We start from the raw sequence: 24,781 nt of genomic DNA, 5'->3' as shown, positions 1-24,781 counted from the left end.
CTGTACAGACCCATTCCTGCCTGGAGTGTTTGAACTTAGCGATGGTTTCAGGGGGTGTAGTGGAGGAGGCCTGCCTACGGTGTGAACAGGTGAATGACCTCCTTTCACTGGTAGCCAAGCTTAGGGAGGAAGTTGAAAGATTAAGGAGTATCAGGGAAAGTGAAAGGGAAATAGACTGGTGGACTTCAGCCCTTACATCTTTAAGGGAGGCCCTCCAAGAGTCATAGGACTCATATGCCTCTCACTCTTAGGAAATAGAAGGGCACCTGGTAGATGAAGGGGAGTGGAAATGGGTCCCTGCTTGGGGAGGTAATAAAAATTCCTCCCGACCCCCATCCCCTAGCCAGGTGCCACTTCAGAATAGGTATGAGGCCCTGGATCTAGAGAGCCAGTCAGATGATTTAGAAAATTATCTCCCCAGTGAGTCTCCCAATTATGACTCAACTGTAAGACGGATCACCACCTCTAACATCAAGAAGAAGGGTAATCGTAGTGGGTGATTCCCTTCTGAGGCGAACAGAAGGCCCCATATGTCGACTGGACCCATCCCGCAGGGAGGTCTGCTGCCTCCCTGGGGCCCAGGTACGAAATATCATTGAGAGACTTCCCAGGCTGATTCAACCCTCTGATTATTACCCACTGCTGATACTCCAGGCTGGCAGGGATGAGATTGAAAAGAGGAGTGTCAAGGTGAGTAAAAGGAACTTTAGGGCACTGGGTCAAGTAGGCAATAGCACAGGCACAGGTAGTGTTCTGCTCAGTCCCTTTGGTAGCAGAGAAAATGATGAAAGAAATAGAAGAACTCACATCATTAACAAGTGGCTCAAGGGTTGGTGTCATCAGCAAAATTTTGGATTCTTTGATCATGGGGCAACTTTTACGGCACCTGCTCTACTGGAATCAGATGGGATACATCTCTCTGTTAAGGGCAGAAGGCAGAAGGTTTTTAACTCATGAACTGGCAGACCTTGTTGAGAGGGCTTTAAACTAGGTTTGAAGGGGGAAGGGGATGCATCTGGGCTGTCTGGAAGCAGGCCCAAGGGTGGTAAGCCTGAATTAGGAGAGAAATCAGTAGCCCAGCTGAGGTGCATGTATAACAAGGCACGCAGCATGGGTAACAAACAAGAAGAGGCCATGGTGCAACAACAGAACTATGATGTAGTCGCCATCACAGAAACATGGTGGGATGACTCACATAGTTGCACTGGATGGCTACAAGCTCTTCAGAAGAGACAAGAAAGGGAGAAGAGGTGAAGGCGTGGCCCTTTATATTAAGGAGGCTTTTGACGCCATAGGTATTGAAACTTGAAGATGGAGTTGAATGCCTATGGGTAAGAATTAAGGGGAAGGCCAACAAGGCTGATATCCTACTGGGAGTCTGTTATTGTCCACCCAACCAGGAAAAAGAGGTAAACAACTTATTTTATAAGAAGCTAGATACTGTTTCAGGATCATCAGCCCTTGTTCTTGTAGGTGACTTCAACCTACCAGACATCTGCTGGGAACTTAATACAGCATAAAAGAGGCAGCCCAGGAAATTTTTAGAGTGTATGGAGGACAACTTTTTGTTGCAGCTGGTGGGTGAGCCCACCAGGGGAGGGACTATGTTAGACCTGTTGTTTTCAAATAGAAATGGGCTAGTGGGAGATATAGTGGTTGGAGGCTGCTTGGGGCAGAGTGATGATGAAATTATAGAGTTCTCGATATTTGGTGAAATAAGGAGGAACACCAATAAGACTCTTACACTGGACTTCTGGAGGGCAGACTTTGACCTACTTAGGGGACATATTCGGAGACTTCCTTGGGAAGCAGCCCTTAAAAACAAAGGAGTTGAGGAAAGGTGGATGTGCTTCAAAACAGAGATGTTGAGGGCACAGGAACAGACTGTCCCTGTGTGCCCAAAGATGAGTTGACAGTGCCCAGGCAGAAAGGGACCTGGGAGTACTGGTCAACAGCCAGCTGAACATGAGCCAGCAGTGTGCCCTGGTGGCCAAGAAGGCCAATGGCATTCTAGCCTGTATCAGCAATAGTGTGGCCAGCAAGACCAGGGAGGTCATTCTCCTTCTGTACTTGGCACTGGTGAGGCCATACCTTAAGTACTATGTCCAGTTCTGGGCCCCTCAGTTTAGGATGTTGAGATGCTTGAGTGCATCCAGAGTGTGGGAGCTCAGTACATCACTCCGGATGTCCAGAGCTACCGAGACAACCCTTGGGGGGCTCGGAAGCCCTGGAATGTTGCCAAAAGTACCTGGTGGCTTGACTTTGATCCTTTTAAAGAAATGACACCTGAAGGTGAGGAGATGAGAAAATTTCATGTCTGAATGGTGAGGGGATGTTATTCACTTGTTAGAGCTTAAGTTAGAATGCACTGTACAGGGGGGTTTTATGTATTGTACAGGGGGGTCTAGAATTCTGTACATGGATCAGGAGTCCCAAGATGGAGGAATTTGGGCGTGCCCTGTCCTTCTTCTTTCTTCTCCTTGGCATCCATGTTCAGGATGATGTTGGCATGTGTGGATTGGTTCATAGAAAGAGTACACTTGCCAACAAGGGCAGAAAGTATTGGGAAGTAAAGGTAAATATCGAATACGTAATTTTCATTATAAAAGAGACAACCGCCTCGTGGGCGGGAGAGAGTGCCTTTGGCTGTCTTGCTGATCAGACCTCGGCTGGACAGACAGAAAATCTTTGTAGATAAGAAATAATAAACTCGACTGAAGACCGAAAGCAAGAGTCCAGACTCCTTCTTCGAGAGCGCGGCCTACCCAGAACCACTTTTTCCCGTGCTGGGGCAGAGACAAGCAACAGCCGACCCCGGCATCTGGCGTCCCTGGGTGGGCACGAAGGGGGGCCCGAAGGTGGGCACGAGGAGCGACAGCTCGAGCGGAGAGCCGAAGAGTGAGCTGCAAAGAGAACACCCAGGTGGGCAGCACCCGAGCGGGCAGCTCCCAGGCGGGCAGTTCCCGGAGCTGGACTCATTCCCAGGAGAACACTGATAACTCCTTGGGAAGGCAGCCAGAAGAGTCTGAAGAAGCAGCAGCCAAAGAGAGAACACCGCACTCCACTTCTCCCGAAGAAACCTCGTATCAGAACAGCCCGGATCGGAATCGGAAAGGCGCCTCCGAATCCATCTCCTGTGACCTGCTGGACGGGAACCGGGAGCCTCCAGACTGCTCTGACGACACAAATTCGGTGAGAAGGTCAAAATTAAGAAACATGGGGAACACACTCACACAGGAACAAATAGAAACATTGTCAGCCTTACAAGGCGTGACAGAAGCGTACGCAGAGGGGGTTTCTAAAAAGGAGCTCAAAGAGTTATTATTGTGGGTCAGATATAATTATCCGTTTGCAGAAACACATGTGTTGTTTGAGGTGGGCTTTTGGCAAGAAGTTAACAGACATTTATATTTTTTAGCTGCCAGAAAGGAAGAGACGGCTTTCAAGCTGTTATCTCCAGCAAGAATTATGTTAGAGGCTATCTCTGCAAGGTGTCGGAGATCAGCCAGGGAATTAGGTTCCACAACTCCCACAAGGGCGGGGAAAACAGAGCATGGCTCGGTGCAGAGATTGGCTCTGGTTCCAATTGGCCCGGGGGGGACAGCTCCCGAGGGAGAGGAGCAAGGGGAAAAGGCACTGCTTTCAGCCCTGTCATCCCAAAGTCCCAAGAGACCTCCAAAACGCCCTGAAAACCCGGAAACTGAGGGGGGTTCAGGCTCCGATTCAGACGCGAATACAATCCCAACCCCAGAAGAGCTGAGATCTTCACCCAGCGAGATCAAGGGGTCGGGGACGATTGTTCCTGAATTTCGAATCTCGGGGGATGAAGGGGCGGGGGAGGCGGAGGAATCGGGAAGGGGGGTCCGCGGGGGATTGAAGGGGGATGGGGAAACGCTTTCTCGCGGCGGCGCGGCGGCGACGGCGGCGGTCGCGACCGGCGGGGGGGGCGCGGAAGCGGTGGGGAACACGAGTTTTGGCACGGGTTTTGGGGGACCCACACCGGGGGTGGCGGCCTTGGCGGGCGCCGTGCCAAAGACGCACGCGGGGGGCGAGACACGCGGGACATCCGGGAAGGGCTCCCAAATCACAGCGTCCACGTCAGACGCGGGGAACAAGCTCGGAGCAGCCGCGGAACTCCGAGCAGCACCCGTAAGTAGACGTAGGGGACGCACGGCGGTGACGCAGGACCCGGAAGTCGAACCGCGGCGGTCAGCTCGCATCGCGGAGCAAATACGGGCACGGGCGAAGCAGGGATCGTACACACGGGGACGGGGTGTGGACACAGCATCAGAGAGGGAGGAGTCGGGGACAGACACTGGGGAGGAGACATCAGAAGGGGAGCGGGGCGGAGACAGTGACGTCAGTCCAGGGGAGACGGGAAGCATTCCCGAAAAAGCGCACACGCGAAAAGTGCGGGCGGAGCGCGGTCGGGGGCGGGTCCGATCCTCGGTGACGTCTCGGGCGAGGAGGGGCCGATCTCGGGGCTCCGTATCCCGGGGCTCCACCCCTTCTCCGGTTCCAGGTTCCTCGATCCCAACCCCTGTGGTTCAGACCACTCCCATCTCAGGGCGGTGCTCAGGTGTTCAACCTCCATTGCTGGCTCAGTCAAAATCCGTGCAGGCTCAGGTTCCACAAACACAACTGCTGCAGCCAATCGATGTGGCTGAAGAGCCGATCGAGCTCGTGACGTCATCGCACCTGTCCAGGCAACCCAGTGGGGGGATGACCGAAATGCAGGGCAGAGCCACAACGTTATCTCGTGGCAGGACTGCAACCATGCAGCAGTTTTTTCCAACGACATATAAAGGGAAGGCAACGTTAAAGAAAACAGTACCACAGTTAGAACTTAAAGATACATTATACGAGGATCAAGGGCAAGAAGAAGACGTAATACGAATCGCAGCATCAGAGGGAATTCCGGCATGGATGTTTTCAGCAGCAGAAGCAAGGAAAGGATATATGCCATCATTTGATGCGATGAAAAGGATGCAGACGCAAGAATTTCAAATTCCTTATTTAAGTCCAGGAGCGAGGCCAAAGACCTCGAGTCAAAGACTGTTTGAAAAACAATCACTGTTGACATCAAAGACTCCACTGTGCATGCAATTGCCAAAAGAATTTCTACAGGAAGAAGAGGAACAACCAATGAAAATGGTGGATTGGAAACAAGTCAAAAAGGAACTGACAGAAGAAGCTTTGCTGCAAGGATCAGGAGATCTGACAATGCCAGTGACATATGATGCGCAAGGGCAGAATCCAAGATGGGAAAGATTGAATCATGATGTGATCAAAGACTTAGCGAGAGCTGTTCAACGCAATGGACTGGATTCACCATATTTTAAACAGCTCCTGAGGGGGACATTTAATATGTATGACCTGACGCCATTTGATATTCGAAGCCTTGTGTCAATGCTCCTCACAGACACGCAGAATCTCATCTGGGAAAGAAGATGGCGAAGATATCTCACAGAGTTGAGGAACAATTATCAAGGCGGGCCAAACGCGAACTTCACTGAAGCACAGTTGGCAGGAGATCCTCCAGATGACAATCCAGCAGAACAAGCGGTACGTCTTCCAAGGCGAGTGTTGAATGACATCAAGGAAGCGGCGCGGAAAGCGATCTTGCAGATCGCTCCAGCAGGAGTTCCAGATGTCCCATTTTCAACCATCAGACAAGGTCCCACAGAACCATATTCATCATTCATAGATCGACTCACGCAAGCTGTGGATCGGCAGGTGACCATCGAAGCTGCGAAGCGACCACTCTTGGAAAGTCTTGCATTCGGCAATGCCAACCCGGATTGTCAACGGGTCATCACTGCAATGCCAGGACGGCCATCCTTGGCAGAGATGGTGGAAGCATGCAGCAAGGTGGGAACGCCTCAGCATGTTGCGTCGATCGTGAGAGATGAATTGAGAGGAGAGTGGGAAAACCAGCTGAAAGAACACTCGGGAAAACGATCAAAAGAAGAGATGCTGGACAAAATATTTCAACAGCAGAATGAAATTCTTGCAATCATCAAAAAGAAAAACAATCCACCAAGAGAACAGTGACACAGGCCTTCAAAAACAATTCTTACAGATCTAGAAATGATGGCGCAAATCATCATCAAGGGGAGAACAAGGTTGTTGACAATGGCAAGACGAGAATTTTCAATCATTCATTTACCATTGAAAAAAGATTATTTTAAATGGGCGATGCAGAAATCAAAAGATTTAATAATTGCATTGTTAGCTTTCCCAGGAACTTGCACAATTCATTTTCCACAACACAGAGTGCTGCAGTCGCAAATATGTTACAGGGCAAAGCCAAGAATAAGTGAAGAACCTCTGGACGGGATCACAGTATTCACTGATGGCTCAGGGAAGACACACAAGTCAGTGATCACATGGGTGAAGTCAGAAACAGGGAAATGGGACTCGGATGTGAGGATGATTCAGGGTTCTCCACAAATTGTGGAATTGGCAGCAGTCACTCGAGCATTTCAGTTGTTTGAACAACCTCTCAATTTGATTACGGATTCCGCATATGTCGCGGGGGTAGTCAGACGCTTGGAAGGTTCACTCTTGAGAGAGGCCAACAATGAAGTATTGTATTCACATTTGGTGAGCATGAAAACTTTGTTGGAAAATAGGGAACATGAATATTTTATCACACACATCAGAGCTCACACAACACTTCCAGGATTTTTAGCAGAGGGGAATGCTCGAGCAGACAGGTTGACAATGCCCATTTCACATTGTATGTGTTGAATTTTCTAAATAGTTCATCCTCAGAACCCAATCCTCCAATCTTGAGACATTTCTCAAACAGTTCACAGGCAAGATTAAGGGAGAATCCTTTAGTTTTGGTCAGAAACCCAGAATCAGGACAGATAGAAGGTCCTTTCAAACTAATCACTTGGGGCAAGGGTTTCGCTTGTGTTTCCACAGAGCAAGGTCCGAAGTGGGTGTCGGCACGACACGTGAAGCCATTTCGAACGCAAGAACAAAAGAACACAGATCCCGGAAACAGAGAGACAAGTACTCAGACAGAGGAGGAGACTCAAACTACAAGCAATAATCTAGAAAAAAACAGAAGAATAAAAGACTTTGGGGGGTTTTTCTGAAAAACTTTGGGTGGAAAATGGTGATATTTAGTCAGAAAGGTGGGGTGATGAACTTTGCAATGTTCATGTGTTTTGTCTCATTGCCAATGGTTTTGAACAACAAAGCAAATTTACCAGTCAATCAGCCAGAGAAAAATGTTTGGGAAGCTTTAGCCCAGGCAGCAGATTTAGATAGCATTTGCCTGACGCACTCCAGACCAGGGAGGCCATTTTCAGCATGCATGATTGGATTGCCAGTGAGTGAATGGCCAATTCCAGGACACACTGCAATCGAGATCTCACAGGTCGTTAAAGATCCTGTGAATGAATGGTATACTTGGACACATTCTCTTCCTGTGGCTTCTTCTGAACCTCAGGAATTGGAGATTTTCGGGTCCATGACAATGAATGTATGCATGAAATTTGAAATTTCAGGTACAGCAAAGCCAAACAAAACTATTGATGTTACTCCCAGTCATGAATTCTACAGAAATGCGTCAACCTGGTGCAACAACACCATGGTGACAGACAAAGGGTCACTCCAAGTCCCAGTGCAACTGCCAAGGGGATTCTTTTTGATTTGTGGAGACAGGATTTGGCATGGTATTCCTGCGAATGCCAAGGGAGGTCCATGCAGCATTGGAAGAATTTCAATGCTGACGCCAGATTTAAAGATGCAGAGAGAACAAAAACATAAAGAAAAAAGATCTTTACAATATTTCGATGAGAATTGTGATGACAGGGTTTACACTTGGAGCAAGGCAAGGAGAATTGCGATAGCAATTTTCTCACCTCAGGCAGCATCAGGAATTGCTTTGACTCAATTGGATCGTATGGGTTGTTGGCTGAGCAAGCATGCTCAATCAGTCTCTCTTGCACTGAGTGACATGTTGCAAGACATGAACAGTGTAAGACAGGCAACTCTGCAAAACAGAGCAGCAATCGATTATCTTTTGCTTGCTCACGGCCATGGGTGCAAAGAATTTGAAGGAATGTGCTGTATGAATCTCTCCGATCATTCCAGGTCAATTCATGAAAATATTGAAAAAATAGAGGAGAGTGTGAAGAAACTTGGCGAGATCACTGGATCTTGGATTGAGGACATGGCAACGTTTTTGATCTTTCACCTTTGGGAAAAAAAATTTTAAAGATAGGGTTTCAAATTTTGGTGATTCTCATAGTTCTCTTGATTGTAATTCCATGCATTCTTTTGTGTGTGCGGGGTGTCATGAGTCGAGTTGTAAAGAGGGTGCTTTTGGTGCAAACAGAAGGGGGAGATGTGGGAGCTCAGTACATCACTCCGGATGTCCAGAGCTACCGAGACAACCCTTGGGGGGCTCGGAAGCCCTGGAATGTTGCCAAAAGTACCTGGTGGCTTGACTTTGATCCTTTTAAAGAAATGACACCTGAAGGTGAGGAGATGAGAAAATTTCATGTCTGAATGGTGAGGGGATGTTATTCACTTGTTAGAGCTTAAGTTAGAATGCACTGTACAGGGGGGTTTTATGTATTGTACAGGGGGGTCTAGAATTCTGTACATGGATCAGGAGTCCCAAGATGGAGGAATTTGGGCGTGCCCTGTCCTTCTTCTTTCTTCTCCTTGGCATCCATGTTCAGGATGATGTTGGCATGTGTGGATTGGTTCATAGAAAGAGTACACTTGCCAACAAGGGCAGAAAGTATTGGGAAGTAAAGGTAAATATCGAATACGTAATTTTCATTATAAAAGAGACAACCGCCTCGTGGGCGGGAGAGAGTGCCTTTGGCTGTCTTGCTGATCAGACCTCGGCTGGACAGACAGAAAATCTTTGTAGATAAGAAATAATAAACTCGACTGAAGACCGAAAGCAAGAGTCCAGACTCCTTCTTCGAGAGCGCGGCCTACCCAGAACCACTTTTTCCCGTGCTGGGGCAGAGACAAGCAACAGCCGACCCCGGCACAGAGGAGGGCAATGAAGCTGGTGAAGGGCTTGGAACACAAGCCCTATCAGGAACGACTGAGGGAGCTGGGGTTGTTTAGCCTGGAGAAAAGGAGACTCACAAGGTGACCATATCATTCTCTACAACTTCCTGAAGGGTAGTTGTAGTCAGGTGGGGGTTGGTCTCTTTCTCCAGGCAGCAACTGACAGAACGAGAGGTCACAGTCTCAAGCTGCACCAAGGGAAATATAGGTTGGATATTAGGAAAAAGTTTTTCACGGAAAGGGTGATAAGGTACTGGAATGGTTTGCCCAGCGAGGTAGGTGGAGTCACCATGCCTGAAAATGTTTAAAAAAAGACTGGATGTGGCACTCGGTGCCATGGTTTAGTTGCAGTGTCAGGGAATGGGTTGGACTCAATGATCTTGAAGGTCTCTTCCAACCTTGTGATTCTGTGATTCTGTAACCACTTCTCTAATATAGAAAAGGTTACCACTGACATAAAAACCCTAACTCTCTCTCATCTTAAAGCAAAACACTAAAAATACATAAACTCTTCTGTTAAACATGCTGTCCTTAAAATATAATAGCCTATAAGTCTCCATGAACTCCACAGCTTTAAATTAACAAGTTTCAGTTGCAGAGTTTTCTAAGTACTTGACTCTTGTCACTTCTGTTTACAATGACTATAAAATCATTTTCAAGCTACAAATCACTAACTACTACCTTTTATATTTGTGCATAGCTATATTGTTCATATCAACTCCTGTTGAAATTAATAGCAAGTTTCTAAATATACCAAGTCTGTCACTGCTATCACCAACTCACCACAACCGGACATACTAACACAGGTAAAGCGTGCCTTTGACAGAGAGGGGGAGATGCATATATTTCCACAAATGCCAGTATTTAATGGGTAACAACCCTCTGCACCAGCTAGAAACCTTAGTAATAACAACTCACCTGTGATTTCACCTAGACCTCAAAAATCAGACACTTTAAAAATATTAAATACTCCCCCTAACAGTTTTTAATGTTACCTCTGATTGTTTTTAAGTTTTATTTGCAATGTTCAAGTTATAAGTTTCAAGTAATTAACCTGCAGCATGCCACCTAGTAACATTGCATTTTAATAGCTCCTAGACATGATAGTAAGAAACTGATGAACACACCAATAGCTAGAAAGATTGAGTTTAGTAAAAAGTTTTATATTTTAAAACAGAAAAGGCGAAATTGTCACGGCATAAGATGGAATGTATACCTCATAAGAGGAGGAGGGGTTTGGCTACAGAGAGCCAGTACCAGATATGAGTACAAGCAGGTAGCTATAGGTCAATAGCTGGGTGGTAACCAGAGTCAAACTCAGTCTTTTGAATAGCCTATAAAAAGGGCTGTGTACACCAATAAAGTCTCTCTGCTTCATGAAAACCCCGATGTGTGTCATCTCTCTGTCCCCACATACCACGACACCAGGGGATATCTTCTGTTAATGGACCATCAACTCTCACTGCATGACTGATAAAATTACATCACCCCATTATGAAATGCTCCACCCAGGGGGAGGAACCAAGCATTCCTACCTGGATATAATCTGACATTTGGAACATCACGAGCAGCCTTATCCACAGGATTCCCAGAGGAGAAGAGCTCCATAACCACCACTGGACCTTCAGAGGAAGAGCAGACCCTTCTACAGTATCACCACTTCAACAGAACCACATCTATCACTTCAACAGGACTGCTACCACCACCCTGACCGACAGGGTGTCAGGTTGTATCCTGATTGTCAGTTTAAGCCAGTGTTCTTTGCCTAGTTTAAGCCAGTGTTCTTTGCCTTTATTTTAATTTTCCTATTAAATTGCAGTTCTGACTTGGAATCCTCTGCTGGTTTGTTTTCAAACTAGTATGAAGATGTAGGAAGATAAACTGCTGGAATTTCTGACTGACAGACACATCATTTTACAAACTATTAAAGCTACACAAAACTTTCACAAAGCAGAAGTCTTCTGCACACTAATATGTAGGGCTGCTCCCCAAAGTTTGGATGCAAACTCCGTGGTTACTTTTCCGGGAATTGAGTGAAAGAACTTTATGTGTACTCCATCATCAATTTGGTGGTAAATTAAATTGACTCCTAATCTATACTATTTCTTTGCTAGCTGTAATATAGATACCATTTATAATGCACTGTATTTGTATCTACTAGAAGTTCTTTGTTTTATTCTGTGTAATAAGTCTGTTTAAAGTCTTCTGTCTGCTAATCTTGTGTCTATTCAATAAATAATTCATTTTATAATAGCCCAAATTGGCCATTCTTAAGAACTTGTGAGTGAGATCAATTTGAGGTTCAGGCCGCCCCAAACAGAGCCACTTCCAGAAATCTAAGCCTAAGGCAGGATTCGTCTAAAAGCTCTCATCTCCATTCATAACACTGTCTAATAGTTTATTATCTTTCTTCTATTGTGGTGACCAAAACTGCTAACAATATTCAACGTGAGGCTGCACCAGTGCAGAGCAGAGCGTGACAATCCCCTTCCTTGATTGGCTGGCCTGGTGCACCCCAGGACAGTTGGCTCTCCTGGCTGCCAGGGCAGTACTGACTCATATTCAACTTTCTGTCAACCAGGACCCCCAGGTCCTGTCATTATGTGCTATCATCACTTAAACTCCCATACTATGCACCAGTGTCTGGTCCCAGAGTCCTGTTGGACAAAAGTAGTATTTCTTCCAGCTTTGAAACCATCAGGCCAAATAACCTATATCATATCTGCACCATCAGGATGAAAAAGTGTTCCAGTAAGAATATAGTAGTATTTTCACTGATCCTTAGTGAGAAGCATGTATTCAAGCATTGCACAAGACAGCATCCAGATGGCACCTCACTAGCCACCTGATGCCTTAAGTTTTAGCTTTCATATTTTTCAGATTCTGTGCTGCCTTGGTGTGTAACTCTGAACTTCATATTAAGTTTTAGTAAGTTCTCTTTACAGGGTAGTTAGACAAAACAATCCTTTTCCAGTTTGAGAACAAAGGACAACCGTTACAGCCTCAGGCACAAAAGCATAAACAATGGCAAATTGAAGAGAGCAAACCAGGAAGATGGGACTTCATAACATGAACCTGTAATTGGACAATTAACCCCAATATGTAAATGGACCAAAACTTATAAAAGTGTGAAAACTCGTGACCCTTCGTCCATCTTGTGACCATCTTGGGTCCATCTTGGGTGTAGCCCTGGCCAGGCTCTCATACTGCCCAAGGTGTATGCTTTAAGGCCTTTTGCTAAATACCTGCCTTATTGTTTTAACTCTGTCTAGTCTCTGTTCTAGGTCAGCCTCTTTAGGCATCACACCAACATAATTATTTGCAACATGGCATCCAAATTGTATTTGAATTGGCAATTTGAGAACCTGGATATGCCAAAGCATTTGCTTATGTAGAAATAACAACTCTGACAGCCTTTGCACTGAGACTGATAGATCATGGCCAGGTCAGAGACCACTAGATCTCTCAGCTGCTCAGTCTGGTGTGACTGCTGCTACTATGCCCTGCTTAGTCCCACTGGCACAAGTCATGCTCTAAGCAGGATGATTCAAGTGAAGCAGTATTGTGGAATGCCCATGATCCTAAGAGACAGGAATTTGATCTTACCCTTCTTGTGTTGCTAATAACTCCTGCCTTGACCCAAACCCTAAGTCTACCCCTGTGATACCTTATAAAAACCCCACGACCCTGCCTTTGCCCTGTCTTTTCATCTACATCCCGCCCTTCCTCCCCGGGGGTAATAAATGGATTCTAGAGTTTTCTGAAACGAGGACCCGTCTCGTTTGTTCCCATGCCCGGTGCCGGCAGCTGCACCCTCCCTGGACACGATAAACCCAGTTGCAATGCACTGCAACAAATGGTGGAGAATGTGGGCAGCCAGTGAGGACAGCACTACCGGCCCCCCGTAAGTTTTGCGGGACCCCCAATTTAAAAGGAACATGGGGGTAAAAAGCTTACTGGGAGGGGAATTCCCAGTAAGGGCACCAGCTTACTGGGACCGGGCAGTGGGACTAACATCTAATGTCACTCAGCAAGATGCTTATGAACAGTTTAAGTTTTTTCGTTTTTCATGGGAGGGAGTTTTTAAGAGCTACAAGCAGCTAGTCTGCCTGCAAAAAGCAGCATTCCATGGACTCTTGTCAACTTTCTCAACACGTCTGCTGCAGTTTATGGATGGTAAAAGCCCTGGAGGGTACTTATGGATGGGTATGGACGATTGCATACAGCGTGTCAATGCCCTGAATCTGTAGTCCCCCCTCCTGTGAACTCCCACATTTTTCAGTTTCTGTGAAGCTGCCCATATGTGATAGATGAGTAATGCGATGATTGACTCTCACAATTAACAGACAAATATCATGTATATAGGTTAAGAAAAGTTTTATAGATATGTAGTTATGTTTTACCCCCTTGCATTGTTATCAAGAGACAGCTGGGGTTGGGACATCTGGGAGGGAAGACTTGTCACTATGGTGACAGCTGACCTCCAATCAGGATTTGAGGAAGAGATCTCCACCACTGGACAGCAAACAAGGGGTCAATGGACAGAACTTTGGGAAGGGTTAAAAGGTTAAAAGGCGAAACCTCCATTGGGTAGGTGAGCACATGGTTGGGAAAATCCTTTGCTCCTGGCACCATAACATTTTCTCTATTCAGTCTTCTGTTGTATTTTTGATAAGGTTTAATAAACCTTTCTAAATTATGAAAAGTAAGTAACCATTTATCATAATTTTTGGGGTGTTCATCCCCCACAAACACCTCACCCTGGTGGTGCTAGGAGTTTTCAAAAAGAGGGGCATCCATGCCACAAATTTGGCAGAGTCTATTGGATACTCCTAGGGCCACCAGTGGTCACAGGCTGAAGCCCGGAGACAAGAGGAGGCTGGATAAAGAAAAGAGAAGAGGGATGAGTACAATTTTTAGGCCAGATAATTACTCTGTAATTCCAGTATAGGAAAGTGAACTCCATGCCAGCACTATATTAGTCCCATCTTGGTCTGTTGAACTTTTAGGATATCGGGCAGTTGGAGGGAAGGGCAGGATGCATGGTAAAGAAGAAAGAGGGGATTTTTTTTCCCCGTGGCTGGCGGGACGCGTGAGATAAGAGGAGTTTGTGAAGGGTTTTGCAGCACCGAGCCAGCGGCGGTCTCACAGAAAGTGCAGCTAGCACTGTAGTATTTCGGCCGGCTGAGTGGCAGTAGCTGGCAGCGGTTTCAGGGGAAGCGCCAGTGGGCCAGGTGCCAGTGGCACCAGCGGTGGCCAAGCTCGAGTGGGGACAGCTCTTGGGTGCAACCATCTCCGTGGTTCCCGGAGCCAGCCAAGATCAGGCTAGAAATGGGACAAGTGCCCAGAGGTTTGCTGTGGTGGGGTTACCCTGTAGTAGGTGTAACACTTCACGTGCCACGGCAAGTTGGGGCGGAGCTACCCAACCAAGCCGCGAGCCAGGGTCAGACCCTAGCCAAGCTGTGCCGTGGTGAGTCGGGGTGGAGTGAGCTGAGCCAGAGCAGGGAGGTGACAGAAGCCCTTGGACCACAGGGGTTTTTTTCGGAAGAGAGGTAAAGCTTTTTCCTAGTTTTTTTCTCTCTCTTCCCCTTTCTTTTTTTTATTTTTCCTTCTCTCCCTTTTCCTTTCCTGGTTTCTTTTTTCCCCTTTCCCTCACCCTTCGTAGGGAGGTGGGCTCTGTTGGGAGGACCCGTGTCTAGAAAGGCGGGTTCTGTTGGGGGAAGACCTGTGATCTGCTGGTCAGGATGGGATCATGGGTGAGTAGCAAATCCCCAAAGGAAGAAGCAGAGATTGAAGAGGAACCAATGGGCATACCCCCCAGATAGTCAACTGGGAAGGAAGCTAGCCCAGTGGATATATGATCCCAACACCTGTGATAAGGATGAGAGCAAAATGGTTCAGTACTGTGTGTTGGAATGGACCAGAAGGGAAATTGGGAGTGATCAGGTACACTGGCCGAGATATGGGTCAGGCGAGTGATGGATATGCCGAGCACTAAACATGTATGTAAGAGCTAAGAAACCATTAAATCAGGAAGAGAGTGACTATGCTGCTTGAAGGGAAGGGGAAACTTCAGGTAGCAGAACATACGGAATGGGACCCGTTAGACCACTAATCCCCCCCCACCTCCAGTGGCCCCAATTGCACCTTCCCTACCCCCTGATGGGCCTAGTCAGAACACCAGGAGCAGGGTAGAACAAAGCGAGGAAAGCAGATCAGAGGATGGGAGACAAGCATTGGGACTGTACCCCTGAGGCAAGTACCCCTGGGGGGGGGATACAGGGAGGAATTGGATTCGTAACTGTACGTCTTAGTTCCTGTGATGTGAAAATGTTTAAAAAGGAATTAAAAGGACTATTAGAAGACCCCCTTGGGTTAGTGGAGCAGCTAGACCAGTTTCTGGGGCACAATATTTACATATGGGAGGAAATGCAATCAGTAATGACTATGTTGTTCACACCAGAGGAAAGACAGACAATCAGGGCGGCTGGGATACGAATATGGGAAAGGGAGCATGTGCAAGGACCACCTGGGGACCTGAAAATGCCTGTAGTGAGCCCCTCCTGGGACCACAACAGAATTGGGGAAAGGCAAGACATGGAGGAATACAGAAGATTGATTATAAGAGGTATCAAAGAGGCAGCTCCATGTAATCAAAATGCCCATAAGGCTTTCGATGAGCAGCAAAAGAGGGAAGAAATCCCAACAGAGTGGTTAGAAAGGTTGAGGAAAAATATGAGGCAGTATTCAGGAGTTGACCCTGACACGGTGGTCAGACAGATCTTACTAAAGATAAATTTTGTCACTCACGCCTGGCCAGATATATGGAGAAAGTTAGAAAAGTTAGATGGTTGGCAAGAAAAGAGGTTAGAGGATCTTTTAAGGGAAGCACAAAAGGTATATGTAAAAAGGGACGAAAAGAAGGCCAAGGCAAAACCCAAGGTAATGGCAACTGCCATTAGGGAAGGAAACCAGCATGTAAAGAACAACCCAGGTAAGGGAGGGGGATTCCAAGTATGGGAAGATAGATGGAGGGGGGATGCATCTCCTTGGGACTGGGCACAGAAAGGAGAGTTTGGGAAATGGGGGAACTTAGGATCAGTTTGCTTTTACTGTAAAGAGAATGGGCATATTAGAAAGAATTGCCCCCAGAAGGAAAAGAACATTCGGGTCTATGAGACTGAGCAAAAATGAGAAGTGGAAGGTTAGGGGTGTCAGGGACTCTACCTCCCAGGGACAGAATACCATCAGGAGGCCTTGATAACTTTAAAAATAGGCCTTCAGGAGGAAGAATTTGAATTCCTAGTAGACACGGGGGCTGAATGAACTTGTGTTTGTACAATCCCAAAGGGTGCAAAAAGGGTCAAGACACCATGCAAGTAGTAGGTGCAAAAGGAGAGGGGTTCAAGGTCTCAGTTATAAAGGAAGTAAAGTTTGAAGGGGCAAATAAAGTAGGAATTGGGGATGTTCTATTAGTTCCAGAAGCAGGATGCAATCTATTAGGGTGGGATTTACAGGTGCAGTTAGGCATTGGAGTACTCCCCAAGGAAGGAAAAATGGTGGTTAAACTTCTCCAATTAAGGGAAGAGGATGAGGGCAAAATTCATGAGATGGTGTGGGCAAAACTGAAAAATCGAGGTAAATTGAACATGAAACCTATAGTAATAAAAATAATTTATGATAGCCATCCAGTCTGGGTACGACAATATCCACTCTCAGTGGTGGGGAGACAAGGACTACAGCCGGTCATCCAGGACCTACTTGAGGACGGAACCTTAGAACCATGTATGTCCCTATTATAATACACCCATATTACCAGTAAAGAAGTCAGATGGGACTTACAGGATTGTTCAAGATTTAAGAAAAGTAAACAAAAGAACAGTGAATCAGTACCCAGTGGTGCCTAACCCCTATACACAACTAAGTAATATCCCCCCATTGCATCAGTAGTTTAGTGTGATAGACTTAAAAGATGCTTTTGGGGCATGTCTACTGGCAGAGAAAAGCTGGGATATATTTGCCTTTGAATGGGAGGACCCCGATTCCAGGAGGAAGCAACAGCTTCAGTGGACTAGGTTACCTCAAGGGTTTTCCGAATCCCCAAACTTATTTGGTCAAGCCTTGGGAGAAGTACTACAACTCTTCTCCATCAAACCTGAGATAAAGCTCATTCAGTATGTAGATGATTTACTTCTCTCAGGATGGGAAGAAAACAAAGTTTGAGAATCCACCATTGTGGATGCCAGCCAGTTAGGGAGAGAGAAACGGCAATCATTTCTCACAGTGGCTTGTGAGAATTTTTAGGGAGTTGTAAGAATGCGATAACTTGTTTGTATAAACAATATGCAGGTGGTGTTTCTCCACCTTGTTTTCCTGTTCTTCTCAAGGACAGTGTGTGAGAAAGATGTTTTTTATTAACTAGCCAATCAAGTAGAATGTAACGTATCAGTCTATAAAAAACAAAGAATCTTTTGTAATAAACCCTTCCTTTCTCCTCTTGCTTTGGGTCTCTCGTCTGTTCTTGTGTCATTCTTGGCTCAAGGGTGACACACCATAGCATTATTAAATTTTCTGGGGAACCAAGGACTTCAGGTATCAAAAGGGAAACTCCAATTTGTAGAGAGGGAAGTAAAATACCTAGGATATGTGATTTGTCAAGGGAGCCAGCGGCTGAACCCTGAGAGAATAGCAGGGATAGCCTCACTCCCACAGCCAAAAACTAAGAGAGAAGTTAGAAGGTTTCTAGGTTTGTTAGGATATTGTAGGCTACGGATTAAAGAATACATGCAGGCTGTCCAGTTCTTGCATGAAAAGCTAGTAGAAGAGATTTAGTGAGAAAAAGACAATGAACAAAAGTTTGAATCTTTATAGCAAAAATTAGCCAGTGCACCAGCACTGAGTCTTCCTGCCTTAGACAAACCTTTTTATCTGTTTGTAGATGTAGAAAGAGGGGTAGCTCATGGAGTACTAGCCCAGGACTGGGAAGGATCCAGGAAACCGGTGGCCTATTTATCAAAACTGCTAGACCCTGTCAGTCGGGGATGGCCGATCTGTATTCAGGCAGTGGCAGCAACTGCCATACTCATAGAGGAAAGCAAAAAATTAACCTCTGTGGGAAAACTGAAGTATATACCCCTCACTCAGTTAGAAATATCCTAAGCCAAAAGGCTGAGAAATGGCTCACTGATTCCCGAGTGCTAAAGTATGAAGCCATCTTAATAAATAGTGATTTAGAGCTGATCGTGAGTAACCAACTCAACCCTGCTCAGTTTTTATATAGGGAACAAGGTGAGGAATTAATACATAATTGTCTAGAAGTTATAAACTATCAAACTAGAGTAAGAGAGAACCTAACAGATCAACCACTCAAAGGAGGGAAATGATTGTACATTGATGGATCTTCACGGGTAATCCAGGGGCACCGGGTATCAGGGTACGCTATAGTAGATGAAGGGTTAGTAGCCATAGAAAAGGGAAAGTTACCTTCCAACTGGTCAACCCAAGCATGTGAGCTATATGCCCTAAAACGAGTCAACAAGTCAATAAGAAAGTCATGAGGAAAACACCCAGGGGAGGGTGAGAACTAGCCTTACGGCCCTTTCAAAACATCCAAGTAGACTTTACTGAGCTTCCCCAGGTACAATGGTGGAAGTTTTTGCTAGTGATAGTAGATCACTTGACTCATTGGGTAGAGGTGGTACCCAGTGTTAAAGCCAATGCCAATGTTGTGAGTAAAACACTTCTAGAATCAATCATTCCCCCATACGGGATGGTAAACAGGATTGATTCAGACTGGGGAACTCATTTCACATCAAAGATATTGCAAAAAGTGGTTCAAGACCTGGGAATGAAATGGGAGTTACACACTCCATTGCATCCACAAAGTTTCAGTCAGGTGGAAAGGATGAATCAAACTCTTAAAACAACTCTAGTTAAGCTAATGATTGAAACCCAAATGTCATGGATCAAATGTCTCCCTTTGGCCTTATTAAGAATTAGAACCCAACCCTGGTCAGATCTGGGGGTCTCACCCTACGAAATGATGTTTGGGTTACCCTTCCTAACCTCACTCCAGAAGGCTGCCACCTATGAGGAAGGGGAAACCAATGCCAAGAAATATGTTATACCTATAGCACAAACCTTAGAAGGGCTAAGACATAAAGGGGCAATTCCTCAAACTACCACCCTGGATTTCAGAATACATAATATTAATCCTGGGGATTAGGTAATGATCAAGTCATGGAGAGATCAGCCTCTAGCTCCTCAGTGGGAAGGTCCCTTTGAGGTACTGCTCACCACCGAATCAGCCATGCAAACTGCAGAGCGGGGATGGACTCATGCCAACAGAGATAAAGGCCCAGTAGAAGAACCCAAAGAATGGACTATAACATCCAGACTGTGTGAGACGAGATGGACTCTCAAGCAAAGACTGAGAGACAACCAGGAAAAGACCAAGACACCCAAAAAGTAGAATCAAGCTTTCACCAGCCAAACCAAGAACTGTTGTCATTTGCTTGTTTGTTTTCATGTTTTAATGGGGAAGGATTATGAGTATCTGTTGAGGGGAAGTACACAATGGACCATAAAAAGTAATGGCACAGCTTCCTTAAGAAAATAAGACAAAGGAAGAAGGGCAAGACCAGGTTGGCCCCTTTGTTTGCTACCAAGAAGACCCTATAACCCTGCTGCGGGTAGTAACCCCATAGGCATAGTAAGGTAGACACAAGGCCATGCCTGACCTCTGTAATTCCCCAACTGTCTTCGAATACAAAAGGGACTAGAGGGCAAGACCGTGTTGGCCTCTGTACTCACCACTAAGACACCTCCTATGGGTAGCAACCTCATAGGCAAGGTAGATGGGAGTAAAAGCCATACTGGGCCTCTGTAAAGTCCTTCTGTTCATTCTGGATAAGGGTGTCTAAGGAAGGTTTTTCTTTCTTTTCCCTTTGGTTCCCTCTGTCCTTGCCCACATCAATAGATGCTAGTATGACTCATTGGGTTAAATTGTTCGAGCCAAATAATCTGTAGAAAAGGAAAAGGGGAGATTGTGATAGATGAGTAATGTGATGATTGACTCTCACAATTAACAGACAAATATCATGTATATAGGTTAAGAAAAGTTTTATAGATATGTAGTTATGTTTTACCCCCTTGCATTGTTATCAAGAGACAGCTGGGGTTGGGACATCTGGGAGGGTCGGCTTGTTACTATGGTGACAGCTGACCTCCAATCAGGATTTGAGGAAGAGATCTCCACCACTGGACAGCGAAGAAGGTGTAGATGGACAGAACTTTGGGAGGGTTAAAGGGTTAAAAGGTGAAACCTCCATTGTGTGGGTGAGCATATGGTTGGGAAAATCCGCTGCTCCCGGCACGGTAACTTTTTCTCTATTCAGTCTTCTGTTGTATTTTTGATAAGGTTTAATAAACCTTTCTAAAATTATTAAAAGTAAGTAACCATTTCTCATACATATCTTTCCTTACCCTTTTGTTCCTAAGAGTGCGGCAAGGAGTGAAAACTGCCAGGACAGCACGGAGTTGCTACCATCTCTCTGTCACTCCATGTCCCTCTCCGCCACCCAATCCCCCTTTCCTTGAAGGCAGAACAAGGGACAGAATCTGTCCAGAAGTGACGCAAGAGTGCTACCGTCCTCTCGCCATCCTGTGTCCTCCTTTGCCCCATCTTTCCATATCCCCCGTTCCTTACCTGGGAAGGTGATGGCCTCGCCATCCTGGGCCTTCCTTCTAAAAATGGGTCTTACCACGCTGTTTAAGAGTCCCCTTTTTCCCGCCTAAGTCCTTCTTTTCTGGTCCCGAACCTCCCCTTTCCCCCTACCTACTTCCCCCTTCTTCGTGCTGTGCCGCTGCAGCTGGCCCTGCCCCAGGCATGCGTGGCAAGGCTGCTTGGCCCCGTGAAGAAATCAACAGGCCTCACCACGCCCGCCCCAGTGCTGGCCCTGCTCCAAGCCCTACGCCTGGGGCCCTCACCGCTTCCTTCGCTTTGCAATCATCATCATTTCATCATTCAAGATAACAACACCCATAACACCAGTACCAAAGCCGAGACCAAACACTAAAGACTGTGCCCCTCATTAAGAGAAGATCAAAGAACTGCACCCCTTCTGGTGAGAAGATCAAAAGCCAGAAGAGATTGAACTATTAACTCATTAAGTAAAAATGCATTCATTTAATCAAGTATCATCATTTGTGTTACTTTATCCTTTGTGATTAAGTCTCAAATGCTTTTCTATTCCTTGTTAATTTAGCTTAATAATATTAATTTTGGTTTTGTAAACTATTAAGTCATATTCCCAAGAATCCCCTTATTATAAGTTATTCAGCATGCATTAATCAGTTTAAAAACGGGGGAATTGTGGAATGCCCCTGTTCCTAAGACACAGGAATTTGATCTTACCTTTCTTGTGTTGCTAATAACTCCTGCCTTGACCCAAACCCTAACTCCACCCCTGCGATACCCTATAAAAACTCCACAACCCTGCCTTTGCCCCGTCTTTTTGTCTACATCCCGCCCTTCCTCCCTGGGGTAATAAATGGATTCTCAAGATTTCTGAAACGAGGACCTGTCTTGTTTGTTCCCATACCGGCGCTAGCAGCTGCACCCTCCCTGGACACGATGAACCAAGTTGCAATGCACTGCAACACAGGTTCACCTCTATGCACTGATCTCACAGTCCAAATTACTGAAGTGCTGCAAATACTCATCTTATTAGATCTACTGACATACTAAGTCGTGTTGTTCAAAACAACACCTCCCCTTATAAGACACCTCCCCTTGAAGAGACTTCTTGTTTGTCTGAAATTGATACTAGCCACTGAGAATACAAACACACATTGTGGTACTTACATAGCAACACTCTGTTTTGGTACAGGAAAAACACCCAAACAACAAAACCCACTTAGTTTCTTCCTAGTATGCTTTTTTTAAAATAATGACCAGTGATATAACCTTGTCTTGAATACAACTTTGCTACAAAACCCACAAGCACACATTAAGAAACACACCAAGTATTTTAGGACATTTGAAAACTAAGTCTTCCTGAAGCAAAACATGGATGGACATAGTATTCACTTTGTTCCAGCCCAATCAGAACAGTTCTAGTCTAGTGAAGTATATTGGGTTTGCACGTCAAACTTTGGTAGCTGGGGGGCTGAAGGGGTGGCTTCTGTGAGAAGCTACCAGAAACTTCCTGCATGTCCAGCAGAGCCAATCCCTGACAGCTCCAAAGATGGATTTGCCCCTGGTCAAGGCTGGGACAATTAGAAATGATGGTAAGGCCTCTGGGATAACATGTTTAAGATGAAAGAAAAAAAAGTGACTGTGCAGTTGTAATTGCAGACAAAGAAGAGGTGGAGATGAGAACACGTGAGAAGAAGAACTCTGCAGACACCAAGGTCAGTGGAGAAGAGCGGAAGGAGCCGCTCCAGGTGCCAGAGCTGAGATTCCTCTGCAGCCCATGGTGAAGACCATGGTGAAGCAGCTGTCCCCCTACAGCCCATGGAGATCCATGGGGATTAAGAGATCCACCTGCAGCCCCTGGAGGAGCCCCATGGAGGAGCAGGGGGATGCCTGAGAGAAGGCTGTGTCCCTGTGGGAGGCCTGTGGAGAGAGGGGCCCATGATGGAGCAGCCTGTCCTTGAAGGGCTGCACCCCGTGGAAGAGTGGCCCACGTTGCAGCAGTTTGAGGAGGACTGTTGCCCGTAGGATGGACTCACATTGCAGCAGCTTGCAGAGAGCTGTTGCTCATGAGACGGACTCACACTGAAGAAATTAGCGGAGAATTGTCTCCTGTAGGAGGGACCCCACAGTGCAGCAGGGGAATGACTCCTCTCCCTGAGCAGTGGGAGAAACCACAGGTGATAAATGGACCATAACACCCATTCCCTGTCTCCTTGCCTGGCTGGGAAGGAGGAAAGGTGGGGGGAAGGTGTTTTTAAGGGTTTATTTTACTTCTCATTATCCCGCTCTGATTTTGTTAGCAATAAATTCAATTAATATTTTTAATTTTAGTCTGTTTTGCCTGTGACAGAATTTGGGGAGTGATTTCTCCCAGTCTTTATCTCATCCCACAAACCCTATGTTAAATTTTCTATCCCCTATGCAACTGTGTAGGGGAGCGAGCAAGCGGCTTTGGTGGGTGCCAGGCATCTGGACTGCATCAACCATGAAATTAAAATCTGATCTACAAAGCCAAGAATCCTTTTATTTTTGTAAACAAATGACCCTTCTGCTTCAACACACTGATGGGTAAAAGCCCAAATTTTTTTTAATGACAAATTCTAAAGCAATAAGAAAAACCTATGTAGAGGAAGTATTATACAAGCTACTGTTGTATACTCACATCTTAAAGTGGAGCAATTAAAGGGTTTTTTAACTGTTCTTTAATATGGCTGTGTCCTGGGTTGACTATATGATGCTTTTATCCCCAAATGTCTTGTTCTGTTTATACTGAATAATAAGTTTTGCACCTTTAAGACTTGTTCCAGAGAGTGAAGGGGGGAGGGAAGAAGCACGCTGTTTGTTTTCAGACACTGCACTCACTCCTCCACATTCCTGCTCCTGGACTGTGTTGTCTGCGGATGGACATGCAGCAAGACAGAGCTCTCCTTTACTTTTAGTTAGTTTTAGCTAGCTGAGGCAAAGAAGTTCCCTGGACTGTAGTTTTTCTTTTTCTTGGACCTTTTCAAACCTGCTCTGGACTGAACACCCAGAAGAGCACTGGCAGCTCGCACCCATGGCCCACCGGGCCTGGCCTGGGCCGTGGCATTTCCAGCGCTGGAAGGACTGATAACAGACTGAGTGAGCCAAGCTGCAACCCGGGCAGAGGACTTTTGTGAGTTTGTTATCTCTTTTTGGAGCAGCAAAAGGTTTTATTGTTTAATATTGCTTGGGTTTTATTGTTTAATAAACAGGTTTTTTTCCACTTTTCTCCAAAGAGGTAGTTTCTCCCGAAACGGTTGGGGGGAGGGGCCAATTGAATCTGCTTTTCTAGAGGAGCCCCTTTGGGGGTTCTCTCCCAAATTTGTCCTGAACCAGGACACTGTTAGCCACTTCATCTTTTGTGTTAGTTTCAAACAATCTGTTTTTTTTTTTAGTGGGTGTGGGAAGCCCCAGAGGCAGCTTCTGAGAGAGAAGCTGCTTGAAACTTCTATGTCCAGTAGAGCCAATCCCTGAAGGCTCTGACAATAGACATGTTGCTGGCCCAATTAGAGAAGTTGGTAAAGCCTCTGTGATGACATATTTAAGAAGGAAAAAGATGTGCGCAGTCCTCTTTTTTTTTCAAGGGGTGGGGAGGCACCACAGCTAGGGCCCTCCCAGTGCCCGAAGCAGCCATGCAGCTGGTGCTGGGAGTGGCCGGGAGCATAAGGCTGCTGCCATCTCGTCATGGCTCACAGCGAACTTTGCCTGCTTAGCTGTTTCTAGCCAGCTGTGCTATGAGCAGAAGGGCAGAGGCGGCAGCAGCAGCTTCTCCTTTTCAGCACCCTGCATGAAGAGAGGTGCTGGATGCTGACAGCACTGCCTACAAGGTGCCAGCAGGGACTACATGGCCAACAGCAAGTGGCATGGTGAGCAATTCCCCGATACGGAGCCCAGACAAAATCAACCTTTCAGCACTGCAAAACCCTGTAAGAACTTTTCCATTGATAGAACTTGAGAATAGATGAACCTACAGACAACAATTTTCTCCCAAGTCAGAGAAAAGGAAAAGGT

The 24,781-nt window shown here is 46.1% G+C and overlaps 1 protein-coding gene across 5 annotated transcripts in view; it reads right to left on the bottom strand.

Moving 5' to 3' along the window:
• LOC135289156 (ubiquitin-associated protein 1-like) overlaps nt 1–24,781 on the bottom strand; it is a 116,244-nt gene that overhangs the window by 64,324 nt on the left and 27,139 nt on the right. The gene's annotated exons all lie outside the window — the stretch shown is intronic.

This window comes from Passer domesticus, chromosome W, assembly GCF_036417665.1.
Source record: "Passer domesticus isolate bPasDom1 chromosome W, bPasDom1.hap1, whole genome shotgun sequence".
Classification (NCBI taxonomy): domain Eukaryota; kingdom Metazoa; phylum Chordata; class Aves; order Passeriformes; family Passeridae; genus Passer; species Passer domesticus.
Note: the sequence above shows the minus strand (reverse complement) of the source record. Positions and strands in the feature narration are given on the sequence as shown.